The sequence below is a fragment of the Anastrepha obliqua genome, chromosome 5, assembly GCF_027943255.1.
Source record: "Anastrepha obliqua isolate idAnaObli1 chromosome 5, idAnaObli1_1.0, whole genome shotgun sequence".
Classification (NCBI taxonomy): domain Eukaryota; kingdom Metazoa; phylum Arthropoda; class Insecta; order Diptera; family Tephritidae; genus Anastrepha; species Anastrepha obliqua.
This window is the reverse complement of record NC_072896.1, coordinates 39,367,918-39,392,629: the sequence shown is the minus strand read 5'-3', so window position 1 is coordinate 39,392,629 and position 24,712 is coordinate 39,367,918. Positions and strand designations below refer to the sequence as shown.

Sequence of the window (24,712 nt, the reverse complement as noted above, 5' to 3'; positions counted from 1 at the left end):
CCGATTGGTATAGTTTTGCCTCGATTCACGCTAAGGTTCTTTCACTTTTCTTCAACTAAAATGTTAACAACCTTAAATTCAACAATCAATCTTAATCTACAGTGACACATATTCGTATAAACGCACTTTTAATTTTAGCATTACTACCTTCTCCCTCTTTTTTCAACTTCTAACTCATATTGTTTGTCAAACAAAAACAAAACTCATTAAAGTGAATAAAAAGATAACTCTATTTTTCTCTAGATTTTTATTAAAACTCCAAAGGCAAAATATCTTAATGATTCTGAAAAGATCCAAATCAAACTGTAGCATAAAGGGTGATATATTTGAATCGAAAGATGCGGCGAAGAATCAGACGATCAAAGGCAATGGTGTGCGCTTACTTAAAAATAGCAAAAATTATGGCGTAAGAAAGCCTAGGAAAGGCAATAAAAAACGTGACTCACCGCCAAATAAACTAAATTAAAAAGGAAGACATGAAAATTTTTGCGCAAACAAAATAGGAGCTGGGTGTTCCAATGATAACCAGGCACATCGCACACATTTTACGCAACATCGATTACGTAAATTGAAAAAAAAAAACAGTGTGCAAGATCAGATCATCACAGATAAGCGGGCTTATAGCCCAGACAGACGGCGTTGTTAATCGGAATTCCCGCCGCAGTTAATTCTGATTAAAATGGTAGTGTGGCAGACGGTTGTTAGGCGGATTAGGGAATATCAGATTTGTTTATAGAATATTTTTGACAGTAAAGCATGGATCTCAGGCAACAAATTCGGGTGGATTGGATATGAATAAGTTCGTGCGGTTTTTTACATTCAAAGTATCAAATCAAATTTAATATTCAAAGTATTGTCCATCGCTTACTACTACTTTTTCCCATCTTTCTGGCAATTCACGGATTCCCTTTGTGAAAAATTCGGTCGGTTTTGCCGCAATCCACGAATCGATCCATTTTTTGACTTCATCGTAATTACGGAAGTGCTGGTCAGCCAGGCCATGTTGCATCGATCGGAAGAGATAGTAATCGGATGGCGCAAGGTCTGGACTATACGGCGGGTGGGGTAGGACATCCCATTTGAGCGTTTCTAAGTATGTTTTGACCACTTGTGCAACATGTGGCCGAGCATTGTCATGTTGCAAACTAACTTTGTCGTGTCTATCGGCGTATTGCGGCCGTTTTTCTCGCAGTGCTCGGCTCAAACGCATCAATTGTCGTCGGTAGACATCCCCCGTAATCGTTTCATTCGGTTTCAGTAGCTCATAATACACAACACCCAGCTGGTCCCACCAGATACACAGCATAACCTTCAGGCCATGAATATTCTGCGCCGACGTCGATGTTGAAGCATGGCCAGGGTATCCATACGTTGCCCGACGTTTTGGATTGTCGTAATGGACCCACTTTTCATCGCCAGTCACAATTCGATGCAAAAAACCCTTTCTTTTGTGCCGTTGAAGCAGTTGTTCGCATGCCATAAAACGGCGTTCAACGTCTCTTGGCTTCAATTCATACGGCACCCAATGGCCTACCTTTCGGATCATTCCCATGGCTTTTAAACGTTTGGAAATGGTTGATTGATCAACTCCCAAAGTTTTTGCAACCTCTTCTTGCGTTTGAGCCGGATCTTGATCGAGCAATTCCTCCAATTCGGTATCCATGAACTTTGGCGGCGCACCCTCGCGTTCTTCGTCTTCCAAGCCAAAATCACCACTTTTAAAGCGTGCAAACCACTTCTGGCACGTTCGCTCAGCTAGAGCATGCTCACCATAAACTTCCACCAAGATACGATGACTTTCGGCTGCTTTTTTCTTCATATTAAAATAATGAAGAAGAATTCCCCGTAAAAACACATTATTTGGCACGAAATTCGACATTTTCAAGTGTGGTAAAAATATTGTTGTTTACGCTTCAAATAAAAAACTTATACTGACGTTTGTGCCTTACGACAGTAGCTCTCCAATGAATGTTTGGAAATGTGGATCGATAGAATAATAATCAAGTTACGCCATCTGTTGTAAAACCGCACGAACTTATTCATAGTCCTATTAAGAAATAATTATTAAGGGAGGAAACCGGTTTAGGAGGCCGAAATTTTGGTGTTCTTCGTGAATTTTTTGAACAAGAAAGGAATATTCAGAAATTGTTTAAACTTGGAGGGTATTTTACTCATATTTTTAAGTACACTTTAAAATTCTTTCGAGCCGTTTCCGCCGGAAATAGTGGCGTTAGAGCGTCTTGTACATGTATCCGAGTACCTTGCTAGTGGGCATTCCTGAAGTTGCAATTTTTCTCCGTAATCAACAACATTTTTTTTTTCGTGATTTGATAAATGAATATTGAATTGTGGTAAAATAATATTGAAAATTGCATGTTTTTGAGGCGCTTGAACACAATGCCATTTCATACCATTTTTTTAATCTATTTTGCTTAAAAAAATATTTTGAATGATAATATTATCCAATAATTAGGTCCATTTGAATTAGGATTGAATAAAAAATACTCCGAAAAAAAATTTTAACGATTGGTCTATAACTTTTTGAGCTAGAGTGCCCAACAGTTGAAAAAAAATAGTTTCGAGAAAAACGTCGTTCTAACTAAGGCGCGCTACGGTGGAAAACCGACAGGCAGTCATTTAAGTGCTCATAGAATCGGGAATAATGCGAATTTCGCTTTAAAATTTTTACCACATATTCTTGAGTAGTTGTACTAACAATTTATGAAAAAAAGTCGATTTTTTGGCAGGTTAAAAAAAAATATTTCGGAGAAGTTTGAGAAATTGCAATTTAAGATTTTTTTTTAATTTGTCAAAAAATCTAAAATTGCAATTTCTCAAACTTCTCCGAAATATCAAAAGAAGTAATGGAATTTCGAGCAGCTTAGTGCAAACCACCATTGTTCCTGTCCTTCTTCTTCTTCTCTTTAAAAGTTTCATCTTTTTTCATTCACAATAGTAGATATTAACTGTCATTTTTCGGCAAAGTTGCCATCGTAAATTCCCCGAAACCTCTTAAATTATGTGAATTAAGTCTAGTTGTCAATCCGCATTAGTTGCACTTAATTCCTATGATAATTTTGAATTAAGCCGTTTATCCCGATTAACCCCGCCGTCTGTCTAGGCTATTAGACTTCTCTCAAAAACCAATACAGTAGGAAACTGAGTGGGACAATATTGTGTTCTCCGATGGCACCGTTATGGTTTGTGCGGCATTTTCATCAACTGGAAAAGAAAATACTTTCTTTCTGTGGATTTGAGTCCGACGCAGCTCTGGGAGTGCATGTCGCAAAAAATTATGGACAAAAAGGACAAGAACACCATTATAACACTGTAGGAAGGACAAGACAGGAAGCTTAGTAAGATTTGGAGCGATCTTAGTATCAAACAACAACGCAACAGGATTTTACATGCAATCTAATATAAATTGCCTTTAGTTTGGCAAACAGTATGAGTTAGAAGTTGTTGTAAGCAATGCATTGAGAAAACAGAGAGAAGGTAGTGAAACTGAAAGTAAGAGTGCATTTATACGAATGTGTGCCCATTTCCACTGAAAAACAGGATCTTAGCAATTTTCAACAAGATTATATTTTTATATTTAAACCTAAAATATGTCATTTTATCTGCGCAGTTTACCAAAGTTGCGGGTAAAAATTGTATACGGAACACGAAACGGGTTTAAAAGTAGGCGGGATTTATTTATTAGTAGCAAAATTAATAATTTCTAAACCCTATTCCAACTGTAAGTAACTCAGTTAAACTATGAACAGGAACAGTGGTTAGGAAAAAAATATTAATTGCGATTCGGATTTGTGCATTAATTAGCAAATAAAACTATTTCTATAGCAAATGTTGTTCAGCTCTCGCTTACGCCCATCTAGGAAACTTGCTGAACTCGAAAATTTGAACCACACGAACTCTAAATACCCAAACTTCTCAAACTTCTCAACCTTCTCACCCTTCAACCTCACACACTCCCTCTCGCTCTTCTACCACCTGCGTACACCCACTCAGTTAAACACAAACTCAAGCGAAGCGAGCAGTTGGCATCAGCATTTGTTGCAACATAAGCGTCCGAAACACATACTTTCCACGCAGTTTGAATGCAATTTAACAACAACAAAAACAACGTAAAAGCTTTAGCACTTGATATGACAATAAAAATGCAACAAATAATGCGTGTGCAGTGAGATATAGACGTGGTACGAAGTGATAAGGAGAGCGGGGAAGAGCCGGTGAGAGCAACAATATTACAAGGAGTGAGTACGAATAAGGAAGAGATAGTAAAAAAAGCCACTATATCCCAGAGGATATCACACGATAATTTTCAACTGTAATAAAAGTGAAATAAACGCACTCATATTGTACATACACACATCTACACATACGAGGGTTGCCTTCTAGTTCTTACGGCTGTGGAACACTACGTGTGATGAGCTGCAATTCAATATTTTTATCGAAAAATTTTGTATTTTTAGCATAAACTTACATTCAACGTTTTCACCTATGAGCTTTATTTGTTCTTTTTTCAATGAGTTGAAAAATTCGTGTCTCCGAAAAAATGGAATTAGCTCGTGAAAAATTTCATACCAAAATTTTTTCTCGTTAAAAAATAAAAAAATAAATAAATAATTGGCGCGTACACTTCTGTTAGGTGTTTGGCCGAGCTCCTCCTCCTATTTGTGGTGTGCGTCTTGGTGTTGTTCCACAAATGGAGGGACCTACAGTTTCAAGCCGACTCCGAACGGCAGATATTTTTATGAGGAGCTTTTTCATGGCAGAAATACACTCGGAGGTTTGCCATTGCCTGCCGAGGAGTGACCGCTATTAGAAAAATGTTTTTATTAATTCTGCTTTCACCGAGATTCGAACCAACGACCTCTCAGTGAATTCCGAATGGTGATCACGCACCAACCCATTCGGCTACGGCGGCCGTTAGATACCGGATAATTTGACAATTGTCCAAAAAAAGGCACGGACTCTTGTCGATCGGTGTAAAGAAATATTGAAGAAATTCAGCCGCGTTGGTAGATTAAATTAGATTAGATTTGTGGGGGGTTGGACAAGTCCAAGCACTCAGTCAGTATACCATTGTACTACAGTAGAAAGAATGGAGATAGGAAAGATAAAAGGTGGATGGTAAAAACGGATAAATTAGTTTGAGATCACTTTTCCACAAATCTCTTAAATTCATTGATAAATTTTAAGAGATCCGGAAGAGGAAGAGTATGAACTTTGTCCATATCGCAACTCAATATCCTAAGTCTGATTCTGAAAAATGCAGGACAGCTGCAGAGAAAATGCTCTGCAGTGTCGTCATTCTCAAGGCAGGATAGGCATATCGGGCTGTCTGTGACCCCCATGGTAGCCATATGCTGACCACAGACGTTGTGTCCTGTGATTACACCCATCAGTACTCTCAGGTCCTTTCTACTGTTCCCTGTAATACCACAATGTCCAAATAAGACTAATTTTGTTGTGTTTTGCAACACTGTTCAGTTTTGTCTTACATTCACCACCTAACTTCGAAGAGCAGCGTGGGTTAGCAAGGGCTTTGAGTGCAGCTTGACTGTCACTACAAATTCCAATACTGTTGCCCCGCCATTTTTTCTCAATTAGCCAGTACGCCACATTCAAGATGGCAAAGACTTCCGTAAGAAATACCGTGGCCATCTATTCTGTGGCATAGGAATACTTAGTGTCTTCGTCTAAGTACCATCCAGATCCGCTTCCATCACTGGTTTTGGATCCGTCCCTGGACTTAACCATTGATCTCTATCTGGGATCAAAACATCATACTTCCTACCGAAACCAACGACAGGCACCCGATTGTCCGCCGGCATCGAGAACAGTGTGCCGCGCTGGTACAAATGATTCAAAGCACATCTATGACATCGTAACAGGGGACGAATGTTGGATTTATGCGTATGAGCCGGAATTAAAACAGCAATCGTCAGTATGGGTGTTCCAAGACAAGCGTAGTACAATAAAAGTTGTTCGCGGGGGAAGCACTTCAAAGTTCAAATAGTCGCTTGTACCATTAAGGAAACTTAAAATAGTCAGTTCTGAGCAATACACAATCGTTTTTATGCCAAAATGCGGAGAATTAAGAAAAGCTAACCGTTGAAGACGAATCATACTTCACCAAGACAGTGCGAGCTCTCACGTATCGGCTGACACAAGAGAGCTTTTGAGCTCTCAGTAGATCGAATAATGGATCATAGCTCTGGTTTGGTACCTGATGACTTCTTTTCTTATTCCTGAGCATCAAAAATAAAATGCGAGATCAACGATTTTCAATGCGTGAAGAAGCTGTTGAAGCCTTTAAACAGTTCTTTTTTGGATGTGTTCACGTCTGAGTGGCAAAGATGTTTTGAAAATCAGTTTAAGCGAATGCAAAGGTGTATTGATTTCCAAATAGAATATTTTAAAAAAGTCTAAAGTCATTTACAAAGCAGCGAAAAGGTTGCAGCGGCTTCGTTAGCGGGGTCATGTCGTCCGAATCGATCAAACGCTCTGGCTCTAAAAGTATTCGATGCGGTACTACCTGCTGGTAGCAGAGGAAGAGGAATGTCTCTTCTATGTTGGAAAGATCATCTGGAGAAGAACTTGACTTCACTTGGAGTTTCCAACTGGCGCCGATTAGCACGCGAAAGAAACGACTGGCGCGCTTTGTTAAACTCGGCCAAAAGCGAGTCAAAAGCGGTTATCGCGCCAATCAAGAGAAATAAGGAGACGAAAGCCATTGTTGTACTGTGTTCTCATTATTGGGCGCAAAATATAAAAGACAACCCTCTTACAAGCATAGTACAGATCCACTCGCATGTAAATGGCAAGAAACGCAGCTGTAAACACATATTGTATACAATCTGTAAATATGTAATTGAGTATATTTAACGCAGGCACTGAGTGGATTTGCTCGTGACTATTATTGGGTTGGTCTCGATTTTGAAGTGTACTGTGGGGATGAAATTTCAAATGAGAGTAAGTTCTTTCTAATGGCGGTTGTCACTCGGCTAACACTTCCAGCTTCCAAATCCACTTCTGTAAAGAAAAATATTTTCTTGGAAATTATCTGCCATCGGAAACAGCGTAAAATTGTAGCACCCACCATCAAACCTTACAGCAAAAATTTGAGCGTCTTTTGATTTGGTCAAAAACCCATAAAAGGATGTACGTAGCCATTTGATTTTTCTGATATTATGTTAGTAAACTTCATATGTTTGTATGTTTGATCATCAATCATGATCTGGAATTTGACATAGGTTGCTTTTTGTCCCGAAAGGTATATAATTTCTGTAGAATAAATTATACTCACGAGCCGAAGATCCCGGTAGCCAGTTCCTTTTTTACATGTAAGAATAATTGTATTATTATATCACCTTGGTATGTAAATAATTAAATAAAATTACACTCATCAACAAGGTTGGTGCCACAAGGATTCCGCCCGGGACCACAATTATTCCTTTACTATATATAATACCTTCATTATGAAACAGAAATTATTTGTTACTATTTCACTCAGAGATAAGTTGCACAATGGCAAGTCACAGTTATTATTTTAGTGTATCCCCCACTAATACGAGTACAACTGAATACAGTGTGAAAAGCAATTATGCAATAGATAAACTAATCTATGTGGCTTTCTCAACGTACAAACGCAGAATATCAATCACCCTAAGCATATTTTAAATTGACTTTTAAAAGTCAGCGACTAAGCTTCACTGAACTAGTGAAAAAGTAATGTCGTGGTTATTTTGCTATCTCTGTAGCTCTTTTCATTGTAATGTAAAAAACAAAAACATACAGAGTTTGCAACGGGCTCTCCGATACCAACATTCTACAAAGGAAGTTTGGTCAAATGTTCTCGGGTCTGATTAATCGAACTTCGAGACAAGCTTAGTTTACCTCGTTTTAAAATATTAACAACCATAGCTTCTTACCCCAGTCTAATTCTTATAAAACGATATTTTCGTTTTTCTACAGGTATTTGGAACACCTGGTGTGACGTTCGTGAGGCGGCAGGTTGGCGAAGAATACCATCCAGATTGCGTGTTACCCACTGTTAAGTATGGGGGAGTCAGCATTATGATGTGGGGTCATATGGCCGCTGATGATGTCGGAAGGTTCATTTGCGAGCGTCGCATGAACAGTCCAGTCAAAAGTATATACTATAAATGAATATTAAAAACTGACCTGAAAAAAGACCTCAAACCTGTTTCGAGCGAAGGCGGGGCAGACGCACAGGAAGTGGTCCGCCGTCTCATCCTCCTCTTCACAAGCTGGGAAGAGTACACTGTCTGAGATGCCCAACCTTTCCATGTGCCGTCTGCACTCTCTTCTGCTTAATGAAAGAAGAGGTTGGGACAGTTGATCTGACATGACAGGTAACATCTGTTCAGTCCATCTGCAGCCTCTCTCAGCCTGCCAAGCTCGCTTGTGGGTTGTAGTTACCTATTTGCTAACCGTGGCTTTGATGTCCGCAGAGGGATGGCCAAAGAAGTTGGCCTCAGAGTACATCTTAGCTAAGGAGTCAGGGGTCTCGTTACCCACGATACGCACGTGTCCCGGGACCCATGTTAGCATCAGGCTATTATGTCTACCGACATATTTCAGCCTGGATTTACAGGACTTGACTACCCCTGATGTGGTTAGGGGCTTTCTAAGGCCATAGAGATCTCCCTCTCCATCGTCCTCCTGACTCCCACCAGAGAGAGTCTACTCATCCAGACCACTGATGCATAGGTGATAATAGGTCTTATTATAGCCGTGTAGATCCATAGGACCTTGCTAGGAGAAAGACCCCACGTTTTCCCAAAGATGCCTTCGCACTGCCAGAAAGCTATCAGACAATACCAGTCTTGATGCCGTTAGCCCATTCCCACAGCACCAAGTGTCAATCAGATCCAGAGTTTTCTGCACTTTCCTGCAGATGTTCATAAGCGAAAGGCCTGTCATCAAACAGGCCACATCGTCCGCATATGCTTGTGCGGAGACTCCCGAATCGTTTAGGGTGGTGAGTAGAGGATCGATTAACAGAGCAATGGAGGCACCACACCGCCTTGGGGGCAATCTCTAGTAACCCCGGATGACTCCAGCAGATCTTCCTCTGCTCGTACCGAGACGATTCTTCGGGCCAGCATCGAACAAATCCAATTGACTAGCATCCGGTCTACGCCTTGAATACTAGCAGAGCTACACATTATGTTAAAAGTGGCATTATCAAACGCTCCCTCCTGTCGATGGCTAGCTCTAACATAGCAACAAGGTTTTGCAGTGCCGACTCGCAGGATTTTCCATTTTGATGGGCATGCCTGAAATGGAGACAGAGGGTGAGCCTTCAGCGACTTCTGACGCATAACGCAATTTCACCAGTCGTTCGAGACTTTTCAGCATGAAAGAAGTTATGCGGATGGGTCTAAAGCTTTTGGGGCTGGTGTAGTCGTCTCTTCCAACCTTTGGGACGAAAGCGACCCTCACCATTCTCCAAGAGCGTGGTATGTAGGCCAGTGTCAGGCAAGCAGAGAAGATTTTCTTCAAGGCTGCTGTCACGGACTCTGCGCTTTCCTTCAGCATTGGAGGATATATGCCATCTGGTCCGGGCGACTTGTAGCCGCCAAAAGATGTGATGGCAAATCGAATGGCGGCCTCATTCACCACAGATCTACCAACGTACCTATCATGCCGAGAAGGTGTAGCAACTCTCACAACCGCCTCTATCAATAAGGCCTGTTGTCGTCTGACACCTATCTGATTGTGCGTGACTATAATTCGGAGTACGTAGGTTCGAATCTCCGTGAAACAACAAAATTAAGAAAAAGTTTTTTCTAATAGCGATCGCCCTCGGCAGGTAATGGCAAACCTCTGAGTTTATTATTTCCATGAAAAAGCTCTTCTTAAAAAAACAAATATCTGCCTTTCGAAGTCGACTTAAAAGTCGGCTGTAGGTTTCCCCATTTGAGAAACAACATCAAGACGCCCGCCACAAATAGGAGTAGGAGCTCGGCTAAATACCCAGAAAGGGTATAAGCGGGTATATATATAATTTCTTCTGCACCAACACAAAATTATGAGTAAAAACGACTACAAAAACAAGAAACGCATAATACCGGCATAGGGCGATGAAATGCTCGTGAAAAAATCTCCTATGAGGGCACGCGATGCTGTAATAAGCGGGCAATTTTATCTTTTTCAACCACAAACGTTACTGATTTCCCTTTTTCTGTTTGGGTGTTTTTCGACAGTTCGACGGTTTCCCTTTTTATTGTTTTTTTCATATATATAGGATTGTTCAATAGGTGCGCTTCAACTTTTTTCCGATAGGGAGGCCGAACGACGCAATATTTTTTATTTTTCGCTTGTCATTTGTAAACTTCATTAGTATATATTTCATCATGGAACGCTACACACTTGAGCAACGATTGCAAATTGTGCAAATTTTTTATGAAAATAATCGTTCTGTTGCTGCTACTTTAAGAGCATTACGGCCATTTAACAAGCCGTCCCGTTTTGGGGTTATGTGAAGTCATTGATCTACAGTAACAAGCCGGCGACGATTTGTGAGCTCAGAGCCAATATTGAACGCGAAATTGCTGGAATTTCGGCCGATTTATGCAAAAGAGTGGTCGAAAATTGGGTTCAACGATTGGACTTCGTAAAACGTGCACGCGGTGGTCATGCAAAAGAAATCGAATTTCATACTTAAATGTATATGTTCAAACTCGATAATAAAGAAAAAATTAGTTAAAAAAGTCAAACCGTTTGTGTTTTATTCAAAAAAGTTCAAAAGTTGAAGCGCTCTTACTGAAAAACCGTATATTTGTTTTTTGCGCTACTCACTTGTGACACTTGTTTGCCTTAGTTTATGGGTAATGCATTGAAATATTTTACAATAACCATGCAGTTCAATGTCGACTCTTGCAAACATCGAGTAAAGAGTTATTAGCAGTGAAAGAAAAAGGTGAAATAATAAACTTTTATTACAGTGAACAAAGGTTTGTTCGAACTTTAGCAAAAAGGTTCAGTATCGGCAAATTGCAATCAGCTTTGATTGTAAGAAGTAAAGAATACTCGTATATCAAATCTCAATCTAATCTATCAATCTCTATCAAATGAAAGGAAAACTCACGCAAAGTAGGAATATAGAAATTGAAAAGTTGCCTTTGAAATGGCTTTCTAAGGCAAGAAACCAAAGCATTCCAATATGTGGACCATTAGTTAAGGCTAAAGCAACAGAAATCGCCATGCGGTTAGGCAACGACGCTTCATATGAGCTCACTTTTCAAACGTGAATTTTAATATTAATTTTCATGACATCCCAATAAGCAGGTATCTATCATAAATGGACAAAACGCAGGTATCCATCAGTCTCCGCTTATGGGAGCCTTCACTGTATTTATGTAAGATACTGGATAAATGTTTTTGGTTTAATTCGATGATGAAATTAACCTCTTCATTTATAGGACCAGACCCAATCTGTGCTTTAGGAAAGAGTAAGTTTTCCTATCTTTTTCAGGAAGTAGAGAAAAGAAAAAAGGCCATACTGGGGTAAAAGTTCATCGCAATCAGAATCAATGATAGGTAGCTGTAATTTAAGCCGGACCAAAGATTGCACGAAATTAAATAAAAATAATTTAGAATCATCAGCGGAATTCCAAAAGGGTGATGTAGACTGAATTATCATCTTACAAACCTGAGGATATCCTCCAATAGAACTAGCAGTTTCTGTAGGGTGGAAGATGAAATCTGCCAAATATGTACTGGCTGCGTGCTCAGCACTGATTCATGAGCGAGACAAACACCTGGGTAAACAACTAAAACTTATTGAGGAGGTTGGGTTCAGAGAAATGATCTGTCTCCCTAAAGATAACCCAATAGATCAGGCCGCGTGCTAAATTCCCTAATAAAAATAAGAACAAAATGTAAATGCTTTCAAGTACCATAATTAGTCTAAGTAAGTCAAGTGACTAGTCTAGAAGTTCTGGTCAATGGTATAGGTGCTCGCATTTGCCGGTCCAACTCGACGATTTACAAGATTTTAACAAAATTTTCGACTCTTGCAACGGAAGACTTCGAATCTCCGCGTTGCTATTGGATTTGATACCTTAAGATACCACCTTTAATTTGATGTATTTTTTGACCCGATGCGATATACGGCACGCATCGTGAGATATGGCTCACTAGACTGAATGCATTCAGAATTTATTACATGAACATATTCACATGCACAAATATTAATCAAAAATTGTTTGAAGTCTAGGTCGATTCAGTTTGATCATTTTTTATTTATAAATTTTGAAAATAATAAAGTGAGCCTTTTATCGAATTCAAGGAGGAAAAATGTATGGCCGCAAAGTTAAAAATTGTATTTAAAATTTCCGTCTTAGGGACGACTATACCATATTTAGAGCAAATTGCTTTTATCATTTTGATTAATTGTGAATCGAACGCGTGATATATCTAGTGACCCATTCAAACCATTGAGGAAATTATCAAAATGCACACCACAAATTGAAGAAGGAATTCCATCAAATACCCATTAAAAGGTGTAAGCGCCAATTAAATACTACCCTATGATCAGAAAGTACCGGGAATGTTTAAATAAAACAAAACAGAGTTAAATTCAGGCAAATTTATTTTGTCTCCTTCAAAATATGACCTGTTTGAAGCAACATACATGTGCCAACGTTTAACCCAGTCCTCTATGCACCCCTGGTAGGCCGACGAAGAGATGACATTCAGTTCCTTCGTCGCATTCTCTTTGATCTCCTCGCACGACTGAAATCGCCCTCCACGGAGTGGTAACTTCAACTCGGGAAAGAGAAAGAAGACGCACGGGGCCATATCAGGAGAATAAGAATGAAATAATCCAGCACAATTTGGGCTCGGTGCGATTGCGTGTTATCATCATGCAAAATCCAAGAATTGTTTGTCCACATTTTCGGCCGTTTTCGAAGTACAGTTTGCAACATAAGAAAAAAATATGGACCGGTTGCCACGTGCGCGGTTCGTTTAAACTAAACATGCCCGGTACTTTTTGATCATAGGGTATATAGGTACTCGTATATGTATGTATATATTCAAACCATTTCCCATGCGTCAGAATGTTGTCTTCTTCACTGAAATATAATTATAACTTTATGGCTTGTGCTCAAACAAAATCGTAGTTAAAGCGTCTGAGGTGACACTCTGCTTGCGTCACTCGAAGAAATGTGAAAATAAATAGTAGGTTTTAAACTACTTTTACTGCAACATTTCAGGTTTACGGCGACAATAACAAATGATAGCTAGTTGCACCATGGCAATCATTCCAATACGTTAGTTTGCTCTGGTACCAACAATTTTAACAAGGCTAACATAGGAAGAAATAGTAAATTTGGTGTATGTAAACAAAATTTGTACCCAATTGTACCCATTTCTCATATTAACACCCCACTTGCGCTCTACATAAAGACCAGAAATCTAAGGCTTGCAGGGAAACCCATATGTGAGGCGTCACAGAACTCGCATATCAAAATTAATTTAAAAATTCCTTCCTCGAATATAGAATTAAAATAGATTTACTCGTATGTACGCACTTCGATGTCTTTTTGTAACGAATCATTATTATGACTTAGAAAAAGCCTCATGAAAGTCTAAATTGCAAGGTGGTGCCGATACAAAGAATTGTTTTGCTTTTAGTTACTTTCCCGGTACTAAATTGAAACTTAAGAAATCCATGAAAGAAAAGTGGCGATATGGGCTACATCAAGCCAAAGCAAGCTATTACATATTTAGGGAAAATTATTGGAGCGTGGTACACGTAATGACCTGAAAACACAAATATACAAGGTGGCTCAAAATTAATCATCCAATTTCGTATTCGCTTTGAATAACTTTTTACTAAATACAAAAAAAAAATGATTCTGAGTGATGGAAAGCTTTATTTTGACCTTTACGTGCTCCCTTGATTGTTTGTTTGTATACTGCAGATGTCTTTTTCACAAGTGTCAAATATGATTGAGGTAGGAAGCCATTTGGAAATGATGAGTAATTTTACGCCACCCTGTGGGAATACAAAAGCAAACGTTTTTTCTTCGCCTATTCCGAAAACTTAGCTAGCCTTGATTCTTTCTTATCAGTTCGATCAAATACTTTTGCGAATTAGTTATTTTTATTGCAAAGGTTATCAGTAAAAAATATAGAATTGCAAATATTTATTATTTCAGAATGTAAAGTCTTTATTGCAATTTTATTTATTTCATTGCCTCGCTTTTACTTCAAGTGGTTTGAGTAGATAGGCTAAAGATAGTGAGCAAAAAAGCTGTGGTTTTTCCGTACTCTGAGCTAATTTTTGTCATGAAAAAGCATTTAATAAAAATTAAATTCACGGAACTATATAAATATTCTAAGTAGCGAATAGAGAAATAAGCCCTGTGTGTGTGTAAAATATTTTTATTGAAAATTAAGAGCTCGCAAATAGATAAAAATTCAGAAACTTTCAAACGCTTCTCTTGTGCATTCGAAGATTTGTAGGCAATTCAACGCTACAAAGTAAAGTGAGAAAAAACAAGTAAGGTAATCTAAATTCGGTACCGATCGAACTTTATGTACCCGCTCACATTTTAGTAAAATTTTATTTTACTTTGTTTACCAAATTTTTTTTATTTTTTGAAATTTAACATTATACGGGAGGTAGGCGTGATTACCAACCGATTTTACCCATTTTTAACATAAATTTCTTTTTATTTTTAAGTAATGAGAGTTCAGCATACAAAGCTGGGAAATTGTTTCGGTATTGATACTCTATAGAAATCAGCCGTTTACGAGTCGCATGAACGCTTTAGAAGAGATCGTGAGTCCATCAAAAAAGTGGAAGAAGGTTGATCAATACCGCAAATCAGTCAATAAACATCAGAGAACTTACAGAGACTACTTAAACATTGCTTGTGGATCGGTTCTGGGCATTATAGTTAATGATTTGGGTTTGAGTCGAGTTTCTGCAAATTTGGTACCAAAGGACCTGATCAAACGAATCATTATTGGAGACAAGACGCCGTTTTTACGTCACACAGCCATCATTATCGGTGAATTTTTAACCAAAGCGAACGAATACCATCCAAATACCGAACACTCATCGAATTCACCTGTTATGGGTCTTTGAGATTTTTTTCTGTTTGTTCGAGCCGAAAAACCACTACGGGAATGCGTTTTAACAGCCGAAAGAAATATTGTAAAATCGAAGACGACACTGATGTCTATACCAAAAATAGTTGTAGAAAATTTTGAAGAGCTGGATCAAATGCTAGCGTAAAAGCATCGCAGTTGATGGGGAGTACTTTGAGGGCGATAATATCACTTTTGAGCTATAAACTTGTATTTTGAATTTTCTGAACATATTTCGGGAACTTTTTGATCAAGCTGGTAAACGTTTACCCGAATGTGTTTTAAAAAAGAGAAAATATTTTGAGTTCATCATTTACACCAAATTTGGATCATTTTTCATTGTTCTTAACAGAGATATTAAGTTTTATTATTTTTCAGAATTGCTCTTGTATCGCAGGTGGGCGTGATTGTTAGCCGATTTGGCCCATTTTCAGTATCTAACAGCCTTGGATGCCGGGTAATATGTGTACCTAGTTTCGTTGAAATAATTATTTTTTGTTTTTAATTTGGCTATATCCGAGTCCTTTCATCATTGTGCGCATTTTGCTATATTTTTGTCTATATCTATCTTGATTCCTTCATACTGTTACACAGATCCGTTGTGTGAACAAAATTCTAATACCCACTGCACAAGTGCGCGGGTATAATTATGAAATCAGAAAGCACAATAAAACATAAAGCAATTTTTGGATTTAATTCCTGAGGATAAAAACAATCCAAGAACAAAAACTTGGTAATAAGTAATAAAAAGAAAATCTCTAAATCTATTGACATCGGAATGCTTTACTACAGCGAAAATCCCAAGTGGCATGAGAAACTGCAGCCAACAGTTTCGAAGCAACCAGGCCAACCCCAACACCCCCGATCATCTTGAGAACTCTTCGCACAGCGTACACTTTCTATTCGGTAGCTTGGGGAAATTTAAGTTTTAATTGAAACACAAATAGCAAAAAGAAAAATGAAAACCTACGCTAACGACAACATCGGCAACAACTTCCGAGTAATATTTGTGTGATTGTACATTGTTATCATTGCTAGACTCTTCGTGTTGTCGCTACTACTGCAGGTTAATGTTCATTGTACCACGAAGGACACTCTCGAAGGAGCAGAGCACAGATAAGTACGAAAAAATTGCATGTACACACGTACACACACTCGCTAAAAAGGCGGAAATAAAACAGTTGCAAACAGCAGAAAATATGCACCGGAGCAAATAATCAGAAAAATGAAATTGAAGAGTTGATAGCAATAAAACAATGAAAAGCAGGAGCGAAAAAGTTGATAGCAGGCATTTATATGACAAAAGTTAGGCAAAAGCGAAGGCGAAGGCGTCGATAAAATGCATTATTACTTACTAAGTAGATTTGCCGTTTGAGGTTAGATAAACTACAAGGAAGCTGTGGTCAAGAATATACCAGGTGTAAAGAAACTTTTCACTTAGCTGCTTTAAAGCTATGAAAAAGTCCGGCAGAAAAGTTGCAAAGAAGAAGATACTTGAAAAACGCTGCAAAGGTTGAAAAGTAGCAGAAGAAAAGAGGAAAAGTTAAGAGAACAAAAACGCCAGAAAAGTTAGCGAAATGCGAGAAATATGAAAAGGTTGTATTATGAATTATTTTGTACAGACACACACCCATACATATGTACACATACATATAGACATGTAAATGGTTGCAATTCAAATGTGAGTTAGCGGAAGCGGGAAACAATTGTATAACTGTCATCAAGCCGGAGTTATATCGCCCACAAATAAAAGCACACGTGAACGCCAAGATTCTCATTTTCACATTGCACACATGCATAAACATACAAACAAACATACAAACATACAGACATATTTACATACATACACATACCCGCGTAGATATTATTCGAATGCAGTAGCAGCAGCAGCAGCAGCGTCACTTTTGTAGATAAATACTACGATAAACCGTTATTGTAACGTACTACATAACGGCAGTTGTCCTCGGTCGGTCATCGTTAGTTTAATAGTAATAGTGGTAGTAGATATTCGAAACGGCGCATATGGCCCCAAGTGCGTAACACTAAATCTGCTGCTGCGAGTGTTGGCGATGGCAACGCTCCTATTGTTATTGTTGTTGAGGGTGGTAATGGTGTTGGCATTCGTAGTATTACTACTACAACTACATATACACACACAACTACATGCATACATATACGCACTAACACCGCTACTAAGTACTTATACCAACACAACTCACACACACAGTTGTTGTAGCTTTTGTTATCATTGTAGCAACATAATAATTTACCTATGTATGTATGTTTGTATGTATGCATGCATATCATGAACGTTGAGACCTTAAATGGACAATAGGCACCCTGTGTGCGTGTGTGTCTTTATGTATGTATGTATGTATGCATGCCCCTTCGACCCACCGATATATACACACACAAATGTTGATATCTACAGCTTCAAAAATACGCATGAGCTCGACAACGACTGCGACTACTTCTCCACAAGGAGTAACCTCTGGACACATGTGTTCTTCCAACAGCTTAGGGGATAGACACACGACCTTGGTTTGCCTGTGTGTATGCGCAATATCCCCAATAATATGTGTATTAGTATGTACAACACAGTTTCATTTGCATCACAGTTTTTCAGTTATCCAGTTAGAGTTTTTAACACCTCCCCATTTCGTGCTTTTCTACCCTCAATGCGACTTTTGCGCCAGCGAAGCAACAGCTTCAATGCCATTCAAATAAAATATATTTATATTATTCCGTAAATTATTACCCGAAAAAAGAATGCACACGCACACACACAGTGATGTGTTTAACACTCGCATTAATTTTTTCACACATTCATATTTACAGTTATATACAGCGCATATTCACATTGTCGACTCCTTTTTTAATCCTTGAAATGTCAAAGCATGAAATCAATTATAATGCAACTCTCATTCAGTAGTGAGTATTGAGCTTGGCCGAACGCGCGCCTTTACGCACATTTACTCGTACAAACATTGCCTCACACTCCAAGTGCGCATTCTCGATATTATCTACATCCCTACACTCCCGTTAGCACTCTCTAACATAAAAGCGACCAGCGTTAATCTCACACACTCTGTGAAAAAGCTAGTAGGTCTTACTTCTCTCACACTTGCTCACTTCTCATACGGACCACCGCTTCTTCTTTACCAATTTGCTGCACTTGTTCGTTTGCTGCGCATCCTCTGTCATGTCAAATCATGCGCTCACCACCTTCTTTAGTGTCCGACACACCATGCACTGCCCGCGCTCTCTCTCTCTCTCTCTCTCTCTTTTGCTCTCTTTTCACATTTATGAGTTCGTCTTCCTTTTTGTATTACTTTCGAAGAGCGCTTTGCATATCCGAAAATCCGCATGCCAAAACAGTCCATATCCGTTTTCGCATTAAATATTCGAAAGTGGTAAATTTCGAATGTTTTTCATTCACCGCACATTTTTTTTTACATTCTACATCTTACTATTAATTTGTTTTTAGTCATTGGGGGTTGAAATTTACTCCCCCTCACTGGTATCACATTACAAATTATTGTGTGTGTGTGTGTGTGTGTGCATTGTCGGCGTATTGCCGCGCGCCTATCCCCTTAATGGGACACCTGCCAGCTCCAGTTCCTTCATTCACACAGAACCAAAAAACAAAAAAAGAAACAAAAACGAAAACTAAACGCAGAACAAAGGTGCCGGGCGTAGAATGGCGAGAAGGTGGTGTAGACGAAGTTGAGTTTGTCGAGTTTAGTTTGACGGTCTGCCTGCCCGGCCCGTCCGTTCGCTTGGCGTCGCCCACCAATCCGTGCACCATTGCCTTGCTTTTGCCTGGCACACAAGAAATTGTGGTGTACAGAGATTTTCTCATTCGGAATTGTGGGGCAGCGCTGTAAAAGCAGCAGCCGAATAAAAGAAATGAAACGAAATGTATGAAATATATGAAACGACGACTTACAATTCAATGCTCCGCAAGTTTCCGCACATAAATTTTCATATGTATTCACATCACTGCCGAAAGATATTTATTTCGAAAATTAATAGCTTTTTCCCATGTTTCACATATTCGTATTTTCTGATCAACTTCTTTTCTTTCCTTTTTCTTTTTTTTTTTGGGATGTATGAATTTTGACTTAAAAAATTACTTTCACAAGTATTACTCGGTTCACTCGAGCTCAAATTATATTTAACTTTTCACGCTCGATTCCTTTTTAAGTGATTTCGAAATTCCACCACAAAAGTAGTACTTTGAACAAAATATTCCTTCTCAACACGGGCCAACGCCAAAGCCAAAGCGGTAAAGAAATTTAACTTTTTCACATGAAATTCCGCTAACTTCGTACGTGTTTTAGTTTCGAAATATTTTTGGTTTCACTTCCACACACCTCTACACTTTATTTTCATACAACTGTATCGCGTTTTTTGTAAATTTTTTATTCAACTATTGTACAATTTTTTTCTTCTTCACCAAAAAACTTGGTTGTGCTTTGCTGTGCTGTAGTGGTATGCTATGTGATTAGGCGACACGTTCACTGTGTTTGACCAGCGCCACAGTTCGAAATGGCTTCCATTCGTGTGGGGTTTACGCACCGTACTAAGTGAGATTCGCGCTGTGCTGCCGTGTGGCACGACTTAGTAGCATTCCATGCATTCGTCCCTCGCTAAACTCGCTCACAATCGCACTAATATAAACACCGCATATCAGTACGTACGGGAATGCACCGTGAATCGAATACCATAGCACAAGGCGTTCGGGCAAAGAAGCTCATTCTCGCTCTCATCTTAAAACAACGGTATATGGCATTGACATTTGATTAATAAGAAATTTTCGGTTTGCATCGAAATCGAAAAATGCAACTGGCTTTCGGCATCCGGTTTGAGACAAGGCTAAATATTTTCGAAAATGAAAACGGTAAAGACCTCAACCCAGCAAGCATTTGAAAAATTACATAGATTTTACTTGTCGATGGAATAGAGTGCGCATAACAATTTAATAACTTTATTGTATTTTAAATCTATAATTCCGGCCGGTGAACTGCATACTTTTAACTTATAGTGAACATACATTCGAGGACTAGCCTCAGGTTATACTTTTCAGCCCTGAAGTATGCAGCTCTGAGGGCTTTCTCTGCTAATTTATAGTGACCATTTTTTACTTTTTCTACTAAAAGAAGCTCTGCAATATTATATCGTCATCGTGTACAAAATGTATTTTATTAGAAAATTTCTCAGCAAGGACCACAAATCTACTGCACCCGCCTCTAAGACTTGCTGGAATTTCGTTATCGGGGTTTAACGCTTCAAGCCAAGGTGGATTTATTAAGGTGACAGCATTCACCCAGCTGAATTTTTCGCCGCAGGTATGGCTTACGTCAAAGTGATATGCTTTGTTTGTATGTATTGGTATGTTTACATTCGTATGTCTACATTTGATTACTGATTTTGACGTGATGCTTGGACCAAACGCAACAACAAATACATGTAGGGTTTTACTTATATGTGTTTGCTGTCGCCTGTAATAAATTCGCCTTGCTTCAAGCCGACCTAAAGTCTATAGTGAGATGCTCTGGGCAAATCTGCAGCCTATTTTAATGGATATGATACATAGACGTCGAAGACTGCAGGTCAAACGGTAATAAATCTAGCTGATATATTATAAAGGGTGGTTAAGTTCCAAGGGCCGGTGCTGATTTTTAATAAAATACATCTTTTTTAGGAAATAATTATCATTTCTCTTTATTATAATAATATTGGTATGGCTCAGTTACGTACGGCCTCGGCGGCACACCTCCATCCGATAATCCAAATTTTCGATGGCGCTGAGGCATAATTGAGGTTTTATTATCTCATCCTTTAGCTCTTGAATTGTTGCTGGCTTATCGACGTAGACCTCTTCTTTCAAATAACCCCAAAAAAAGAAGTCCAACGGTGTCAAATCACATGATCTTGGCGGCCAATTGACATCGTCGCGACGTGAGATTTTGCGGCCATCAAATTTTTCGCGCAAAAGAGCCATTGTTTCGTTAGCTGTGTGACAAGTGGCACCGTCCTGTTGAAACCACATATCGTCCACATCCATATCTTCCAATCCGGGTCATAAAAAGTTCGTTATCATCTCACGATAGCGAACACTATTCACAGTAGCTGCCTGACCGGCCTCATTTAGGAAAAAATACGGCCCAATGATGCCGGCGGCCCATAAACCGCGCCAAACAGTCACTCTTTGTGGGTGCATTGGTTTCTCGGCAATCACTCTTGGATTATCATTCGCCCAAATGCGGCAATTCTGTTTATTGACGAATCCACTGAGGGGAAAATGTACCTCATCAATGAAGATGAAGTGCGCGATATGTATTTTGATTTGAACGCCCGTTTTCATAATGAGCCTGAATAACTTGAATGCGTTGCTCGATTATGTATCTTTCCATGGTTCAAATTGAGTTAATCTGAAATTGAAAAATGTCAAATGAAATGCAGAAAAAATCGTGACGTTCAAGTGTGGTTTACACTCAACATCAGCCCTTGAAATTTAACTACCCTTTATAACGATTCCTTTGGAAATCTGAGCAAAATCGTTTGTATTAATATATTCTTTGTTCATCCTAGACCTAGAATGAGCGGCTGACATTAACTCATGGTATCAGTCAGAGCATCATCAATGCACAAGTTGAAATAACTAGTAAAAATAGCCAAGCCAGCCAACCATAAATAAATATACTTGTATATACAGAAGGAAGAAAATGGAAGAAAAAACAAGTTGCCTAAATGAAAGTCATATCTTTTAATACTAAAGAACTCAAGATTTACAATGGTGTTGGGATGGATATTATTTTCGCGCTCCCAGGAGCTATGGTCGAGAAACCCAGCGAGATGTTAGCAATAGTTTATCGGGACATCGACAAAAAGGAGAGAGAGAATGAAATGGAGAGAAAGAGACTTGGCTTAGGTGAGAGACTGTCGCTATTAACCTGAGAAGCCGTCTCGGTGTAATAGCAGAAGGAACTCGAATGAACTATATTTACATCATGCTGCAATAGAGCTTCCCCACAAGAGAACCTGCGACAGCAGTCGCGCGGACGATGGCGAGGCAATTCCTTTACAGTTTCAAAAAACTCAAATATTCAAATAAAAGTCGCTCGGGTTACTTTACCGTAAGAAATGTGTATGCAGTTATGATCGCAAGTTATAAGATAATATTTGCATTTACTTTTTCCATAACCTCATCATTTACATACATACTTCTTTCCAATTCTCTCAAATATCATGTTTTTTACAAAATATTGACGTAAATTAACAGTTGAATGTCAGAAATAAAATATCAAGCAAGTAACGAGGCTTCGAGAATGCGGTAATCGTGTTCGATACACACAAAAATTTGCAATAGCTTTTGCAAGCAGGTGTCCGTTAGCGTACAATTCTCCATCACAAAAAAAAATTTAAATTTAAAAACCGTCTCAGACACAGCCAATCTCTGTGCAGTTAAGCATGCTGAAAAGTTAAAAAAACACATTAACGCAGAAGCTTCCGTACTAAGCGACGAAGCAACTGTAAAAAGAAGATTAAAAAGAAAGAAACCTCAAGACTTAGTTGTCAATATTGTTTAAGCGACTTCAAATTGTGAAATGAAAATTACTTATTAGTTTTATACTAGGTGTAATCTTTATGGAATGTAAATAAAAATTTATAACATTTCAATAAAAAAAAAAAAAAAAAATTGAGAGCAAAGTGACAGTAGTATTCAAGAGTGACGTTAATTTTGTGCCGAAGAAATTTTAGCTAGAAAAAAATATCCATTGCAAAAGCACATGATCTGAAGGCATATGACTGAACTTTTTTCAAAGAAACAAATTAATTTTTTGTGGTTTGAGTTTAAGTTTAAAAACAAAAAACGAAAATTTATAAAGTAAAAGGTCTTTCAAAAGTAACGCCTATGTAGATGTCAGTAGTGAATAATTCCTAGACGGTACCTTTTTATGCCATCTTTGTCAATTTTAATGATAGAAGAACACGATCTTTAAAAACAACATATCGGAAAATTTGTGTTTTATTTCTGTGGAAATAATTGCCCAAATGAGACGTCAATCAAAGGTTGGTCAAAAAATGTCAAGAAGCTAGTTCTGTCGAGGATAGAAAAGTACTGGCAGACCAAGAATTGGAAGTCCCGTTGAGAATATTGCTGTTGTAGCGCAAAGTGTTGCTAAACAACCTTCAGCATCAATATCTCGACGTCCTCAAGAATTTAACATTCCTCAATCTGCTATTTCTTCTTCTTCTTGATTGGCACTATAACCGCTTACGCGATTTTGGCCGGGTTTAATAAAGCGCGCCCGTCGTATCTTTCTCGTGCTAACCGGCGCCGGGTGGAAATACCAAGTGAAGCGAAGTCACCAAGTCCTTCTCCACCTGATCTTTCCAACGCAGTGGAGGCCTTCCTCTTCCTCTGCTACCACCAGCTGGTACCGAATGGAATACTTTCAGAGGCGGATCGTTTGTATCCATTGGCATGACCCAGCCAACAAAGACGCTGGATTTTTATTCGCTGCACTATGTCTATGTCTCATCGTTCTACCGCCTGCAATACTCACGGTTGCTAACATGCAAAGGTTCAAAAATCTTCCGCACAATCTTTGTCTGTTTCGCGAATTTTACATATTCTAAATGCGTCTTTTGAAGGACCCTTTATATTTATGGTACATTTTTTGGACAACACACACATTTCTAAACAATCCCAGCTGATATTGCTTCGTATTCCGCTTTTTGCAAGCGATGACAAATTTTGCGTTAGTCCACTTTGTTTGCCTTTTCTGCTTTTTGGGAGAGAATTTGATTGATGGCTGGCGATGGCTAAATTTGTTACCGAACGCACCCATTCACTTTTGCTTTCGTACAGCTACATTGAAGCCTATCAGTAGTTTTAAAAATAAGAAATTATAAATTATCACCCTGTGAACTTAGCACCGCACTGCTTTATCGGCACACAGGAAACCAATACTGGTTGTTGTCTTTGCTGTAATTCAGACAAAATGATGTGAATCAAAAGGGCCAAATAACCCTCTAGTACGAGTAAGCAGTGCGAAGCTAACGATTTCAGTAGAGACTGCGTAATGACCATTATTTACTCTGCTACTTGGCTGCTCATTTCTGTTTTATTAACCATGCATTACTAACGTGAGAGTGTATGTAAGCAACCAAGTGAACTTTATTTCTTACATACATAATTTTATAGAAGTGTTAGATAAGCTTCTTAGTGAGCTCGTTCACAGCTTTATTTAAAGTACATTCACATATGCATTAATTACCAATAAATCCACCCGTTCACATATGTCATATTACCTGCAAAGTTGACAATCAGCTGTCAATACTGTTGTGAAAGATTTTTCTTCATAGAAATTATTTTAGTAGAATATGTCGGTGTTTTTGGTTTGTTTAATTAAAATATTCATGAGGCAACAATCGCCTTGTATGGGTGCAAGGGTGCAATTGGCAAAAGATGGGGCCTTTCGCCTCGAGTTGTTTTCTGGCTATATAATACTATTGTAAAGCCTATCTTGTTATATGGAGTCATAATCTGGTGGAACTC

At 38.7% G+C, this 24,712-nt stretch overlaps 1 protein-coding gene across 5 annotated transcripts in view; it reads right to left on the bottom strand.

Annotated features, from left to right (window-relative positions):
• Positions 1 to 19,746, bottom strand: part of LOC129248174 (voltage-dependent calcium channel subunit alpha-2/delta-4) — a 169,519-nt gene extending 149,773 nt beyond the window's left edge. For 4 of the 5 annotated variants that reach the window (XM_054887631.1, XM_054887635.1, XM_054887632.1 and 1 more), the window contains exon 1: positions 19,091 to 19,746. The gene's annotated coding sequence lies outside the window, so the exon portion shown is untranslated. Of the gene's footprint in view, positions 1 to 18,254; positions 18,346 to 19,090 lie in introns of those variants that run through there. The other variant, XM_054887634.1, reaches the window with a different exon arrangement.
• Positions 19,747 to 24,712: the final 4,966 nt, after the last annotated feature.